Source organism: Bison bison, unplaced genomic scaffold, assembly GCF_000754665.1.
Source record: "Bison bison bison isolate TAMUID 2011002044 unplaced genomic scaffold, Bison_UMD1.0 scf7180017864207, whole genome shotgun sequence".
NCBI classification, from domain to species: domain Eukaryota; kingdom Metazoa; phylum Chordata; class Mammalia; order Artiodactyla; family Bovidae; genus Bison; species Bison bison.
Genome location: NW_011494779.1, coordinates 1,027,842 through 1,033,958, shown reverse-complemented (window position 1 = coordinate 1,033,958; position 6,117 = coordinate 1,027,842). Strand labels below are relative to the sequence as shown.

Here is a 6,117-nt window from a genome sequence, read left to right as displayed (position 1 = left end):
TGGTAGTTTGTGCATTCTTTGGCATTGCCTTTCTTTGGGATTGGAATGAAAACTGACCTTTTCCAGTTCCGTGGCCACTCCTGAGTTTTCCAAATTTGCTGGCATATTGAGTGCAACACTCACAGCATCATCTTCCAGGATTTGAAATAGCTCAACTGGAATTCCATCACCTCCACTAGCTTTGTTCGTAGTGATGCTTCCTAAGGCCCACTTGACTTCACATTCCAGGATGTCTGGCTCTAGGTCAGTGATCACACATTGTGATTATCTGGGTCGTGAAGATCTTTTTTGTACAGTTCTTCTGTGTATTCTTGCCACCTCTTCTTAATATCTTCTGCTTCTGTTAGGTCCATACCATTTCTGTACTTTATTGAGCCCATGTTTGCATGAAATGTTCCCTTGGTATCTCTGATTATCTTGAAGAGATCTCTAGTCTTTCCCATTCTATTTTTTCCCTCTATTTCTTTGCACTGATCACTGAGGAGGGCTTTCTTATCTCTCCTTGCTATTCTTTGGAACTCTGCATTCAAATGGGTACATTTTTCCTTTCCTCCCTTGCTTTTCACTTCTCTTCTTTTCACAGCTATTTGTAAGGCCTCCTCAGACAGCCATGTTGCTTTTTTGTGTAAGGCCTCCTCAGAAAGTCATGTGTTCTTTTTCTTGGATAGATTCTATACCACTATTAATGCTAGAAATGTTTAACACAGCTTGGAGCTTGGTGGGCTGCAGTTCATGAGGTCGCTAAGAGTTGGACACGACTGAGCAACTTCACTTTCACTTTTCACTCTCATGCATTGGAGAAGGAAATGGCAACCCACTCCAGTGTTCTTGCCTGGAGAATCCCAGGGACGGGAGAGCTTGGTGGGCTGTCGTCTATAGGGTCACACAGAGTCGGACACAACTGAAGCGACTTAGCAGCAGCAGCAATATCTAATATTTTTAAAAGAATATTCTTTCTAATGATTTATTTAGACATTTTAAAGTAATGTGGCTATTTTATTCCTTATTATTCTATGATTGGTCTTCCCTGGTGGCTCAACTGGTAAAGAATCCACCTGCAATGCAGGAGACCCCAGTTTTATTTCCTGGGCTGGGAAGATCCCCTGGAGAAGGGATAGGCTACCCACTCCAGTATTCTCGGGCTTCCCTGGTGGCTCAGATGGTAAAGAATCTGCCTGTAATGTGGGAGACCTGGGTTCGATCCCTGGGTGGGAAGATCCCCTGGAGAAGGGATAGGGTACCCACTCCGGTATTCTTGGGCTTCCCTGGTGGCTCAGATGGTAAAGAATCCGCCTGTAATGTGGGAGACCTGGGTTTGATCCCTGGGTTGGAAAGATTCCCTGGAGGAGGGCATGGCAACCCACTCCAGTATTCTTGCCTGGAGAATCTCCATGGACAGAGGAGCCTGGTGGGCTACAGTCCAAGGGGTCTCAAAGAGTCGGACACGACTGAGTGACTAAGCACAACACAGCACATTCTATGATTTAGCATGTCGAAGCTAAGACCTCTTTGAAATACTGATGTTTCCTCCATTTACCTTAAATATTAGGATTCATTTCTGGTATTTTATACATGGTGTGGATATTAGTGGGCTTTGTAGAATTTCTTTTAGCACTTACTAATCTTTAGCCCATGCCTGCGAATCTATTCACACATTTATTTCTTGATGAATTTATAATGGAACACATGTGGACCAATGTGACCTTACCTTAAAAGAATCATGAATGTTAGTTAATGATAAATTTTAAACAGTTTATTCATGAATGAAGCTAATTAACCTTGTATCCCTGTTGTGTGTTTTAAACAAGTAACAAAAGATGTTCAGAGAACTCATAAATTGTTAAAAGCTCATTCAGTAATTTAAAAAACAGTTAATTTCAAGCAGGAGTAGTCAGATTTGTGGTAGATAAAGTTCATTCTTGATTACATGATGTTCAACTGCACATCTCTTAGATATTTTCAGTACAAGTGATTATTTGCCAAGGTAATAAGCAGTAGGAATATGATAAGATAGCAGTAATATATGTTTTATATAATAAACTAAAAGTTTCAAGAAAATTACTTTAGGAAATAATAAAAGATGTTATTGTCTCCTCTTATTATAAACACAAATATATATAGTTTTCATATAGCATTTAAAAATTATGAAATATGATCCTATTCTTAGAGAAGAAATTTATATTTATCAATAATATATCTACTTTTTGAAATAGATTATTTATGTCATCCATCCAAAGAGTTGATGTTATAAACACACAAGCACTAATTAGAGTCCTAGGAAAGTAAGTGAAGCCCTGGTACACTGTTGACCTAATTTTTCAGAATCAGATTATCTAAACTGGAGTTTTTGGATGGAAAGAAAGGAACTGGAATGGAAATGGAGGGCTGAGTGTTCCTTACTTTGAGTGTCATTGCATGGCCAACTCCCAGTGGTGTTTTGTGGGCTTTCTTGTTTTGAGGTATATTCTTTTAAATGTCTTTAATATTTTTAAGAGAAACGTAGAATTAAGTCTTGGGTTTGGACATTTTTACTGAAGTACTTATCCCCATGTGGTGATGTCTAAGATAATGATCCCTTGAAAAAATATTAATAAAGTAAGAGCAAAGAGATCAGCTCTTCCAGCCAGTGATGCTCAAATGGTCATGACCCCATCCATCAGGGAGCTTGCTCCTCAGAGGAATAGTCAGACCACCAGCATACTGTCCCTCAGCGAGCACTTAGGGTTTCTAATAAAGGAAGAGAATCAGATTAAATGAACCAAAGCCCTTCTCAACTCCAAGTCTATGAGCCTACAACCTTAAAGACTAAGTACACCTATAAATCCCTGATGTCTGAAATCTTCCTATTGTTATATGTATGATCACTTTGACCAGGTATCGAGTAAATCTGTTCATGAGCTTTCAAGTGTAAGAAATTACACCATGGACATTATTATTATCATTAATCAAATTAACTCAAAGTCTAAGCTCCCACCCTAAGCCAGGAGGTGAGAAATTCAGTTTCAGTCATTTTCAGTGTAGTCCTTCTTGGGGTCATACAGGAATCCAAAGGCATCTGATGAGCCTAGAAATCAAGAAATTACCTCCTTTTCTGGTCTGCCATGGGTACTGGCATCCTTGCAGTCCTCTCGTCCTATCTGAAGTCAAGTGGCTCCTTTTCCTTCCGTTGATCATGGTCAAGCTAGGCAGCAACCAATGCTCTTGACGTTCAGCCTCACTGACAGCCACGTACCATCCTATCAAGGGTCCTCTCTGGACTCTGCTCAGAGGCAGACACATCCTTGCCTTTATTGGGCCCCTCTTCAGGCTTGAGGAGACCTCCCTCTTCAGCCAGTGAACAGATAGATTCTTCTGCTCTACCCCTCTCCCCTATTCCACTTTATGCTGGGAAGATTCCTTTTGATCTTTAATAGTGCTCTGAGTGCATGCATGAGAGATCACTCAGTCGTGTCCGACTCTTTGCAGCCCCATGGGCTGTAGCCCACCAGGTTCCTCTGTCCATGGGATTCTCCAGGCAAGAATACTGGAGTGGGTTGCCATGCCTTCCTACAGGGGATCTTCCCAACCCAGAGATCAAACCCGTGTCTTCTGCATCTCCTGAATTGCAGGCAGGTTCCTTACTGTCTAAGCCACCAGGGTAGCCCCAAGATTGCTCTGCTGCTGCTGCTGCTGCTGCTGCTGCTAAGTCCCTTCAGTTGTGTCAGACTCTGTGCGACCCCATTGACGGCAGCCCATGAGGCACCCCCGTCCCTGGGATTCTCCAAGCAAGAATACTGGAGTGGGTTGCCATTTCCTTTTCCAATGCATTAAAGTGAAAAGTGAAAGTGAAGTCGCTCAGTCGTGTCCGACTCTTCTCGACCCCATGGACTGCAGCCCACCAGGCTCTTCTGTCCATGGGATTTTCCAGGCAAGAGTACTGGAGTGGGGTGCCATTGCCTTCCCCAAAGATCGCTCTAGGAATCCTCAAAAACATACAACCAAAAAAACTTACATCCTCCTTGAATGGGAAATTTGAGAAATAACTGATGTGGTGATGGGTTACACATTAGGAAGTAGGACTTTTACAAATTCTATGTGGAATGAAATAGAGGAAGGAAATGCTTTCTTTCCCTCCTGTTGGTTCATTAAAACAAATATACCAAAAACACTGAGCTTTGTTTTTCTTCATAATGTCCTGTTACTCTCTATATGTAATCACCATGACCAGGTGATGGGCTCATTCGTTATTTCTGGAGTTCTGCAATAAACAAGGACTGTGCTAAGCTGTGGTGGAGCAGCAGGGAGCAAAGTATATTCCATATGTTGTCCTCATAGAGATTACAGTGTCGAGAGTATGTCAGGAAGGAAAGAAGGAGAAAAAAATCATCACGTTTCATGATAAGTGCTGTGATGGGGCTGGTACAGGTGAGAGGGGCTCACATGGACAGTATTCCAAGAAGGCCTCTAAGATGATGTGTTGAAGCAGGGGCTGAGGAGTTAGCCACATAGTCAATGGGGAGTTAGCCACATAGTCATTGGGGAGTAACTTTGTAGGGAGTGGGGTTGGCAGGCACAACAATGCCAGACAAGGGCAAGAGCTTAGCCAGTTTGCATAATGGAAGGTGGATCCATGTAGTTTGAGCCTAATGAGGAATAGGGGAAACAGATCATGAGGAGGCTGGAAGGTAGGCTGGAGCCATCAGGACACTGGAGATGATGGACAGGAGTTTGGATTTTCTTCAAGTCTCTAGAAGGTTATAAGTAAAAGAATTACTGATTTAAATACTTTTAAACTTTTTATTGGGGTATAGTTGATTTACAATGTTGTATTATTTTCTGCTGTATAGCAAAGTGAACCTGTCATACATATATCCCGTCTTTTTTGGATTTCCTTCCCTTTTAGGTCACCACATTCAGTATTAAGCATTAAGTAGAGCTCCCTGTGTTACGCAGTAGGTTCTCATCAGTCGTGTGCTTTATACATAGTAGTGTATGTATGTCAGTCCTAGTCTCCCCATTCACTTGACCCCTCCTTTTCCTGCTTGGTGTCCATAGGTTTGTTCTCTACATCTGTGTCCCTATTTCTGCTTTGCAGAGAGATTCATCTGTCCCATTTTTCTAGCTTCCACATGTATACATTAATTTACAATATTTGTTTTTGTCTTTCTGACTTACAACATCACTCTCACTGCTGTGTGGAAAATGGGTTAGAGGAGAAGAGAAATGTTGGGATGTATACAGTTCAAAAAAGGAAACGGCAACCCACTCCAATATTCATGCCTGGGAAATCTCATCGACAGAGAAGCCTGATGGACTATAATCCACAGGTCTCAAAGAGTCGGACACAACTTAGTAACTAAACAACAGTCGTGAAGTTCATATATCTGCCACGTAGGGAGATCTCAGCAAGTTAGAACATGTTCATAGTCTTCTGACCACTCCAGTTTGCTTGCCTCTTGACCCCATGCCCCCAACCCAAGGTGGCTGAGTTGGGATGGTCCCAGTGGAAAGAGAAGGGAAGGAGCTGGTTCATGGTTAATGGGAAAACATCACCTCTCCATCACTGTACTGACCAGTGTCCTTCAAGTACTGCTTGGTGCCAATAGTGGGTTGGACAGTGTTGGTTTTGCCCATTGGGGTTCAGAGATAAGAGGAAATTGGTATTTTTCCAACCTTTCCCAGGTTCTCAGGTTAAATCCAGTTTCTGATAATCTATGGGGTTCTTTGAGAGGGAGAGGGAAATAATTATTATTTTTCCTATTAAATCAACAGATACCTATTTAAAATCTATCATAAAGTTACACTGTGATACCTTTCAAGATATATTCAGTTCAGTTCAGTCACTCAGTTGTGTCCAACTCTGTGACCCCATGGACTGCAGCATGCCAGGCCTCCCTGTCCATCACCAACTCCTGGAGTTTACTCAAACTCATGTCCATTGAGTCAGTGATGCCATCCAACCATCTCATCCTCTGTCGTCCCCTTCCCCTCCTGCCTTCAATCTTGCCCAACATCATGGTGTTTTCCAGTGAGTCAGTTCTTCACGTGAGGTGGCCAAAGTATTGGAGCTTCACCTTCAGCATCAGTCCTTCCAATGAACACTCAGGACTGATCTCCTTTAGGATGGACTGGTTGGAT

The 6,117-nt window shown here is 42.3% G+C and overlaps 1 protein-coding gene across 8 annotated transcripts in view; it reads left to right on the top strand.

Annotated features, from left to right (window-relative positions):
• The window catches only part of MME (membrane metallo-endopeptidase), a 119,800-nt gene that overhangs the window by 109,821 nt on the left and 3,862 nt on the right, over positions 1 to 6,117 (top strand). The gene's annotated exons all lie outside the window — the stretch shown is intronic.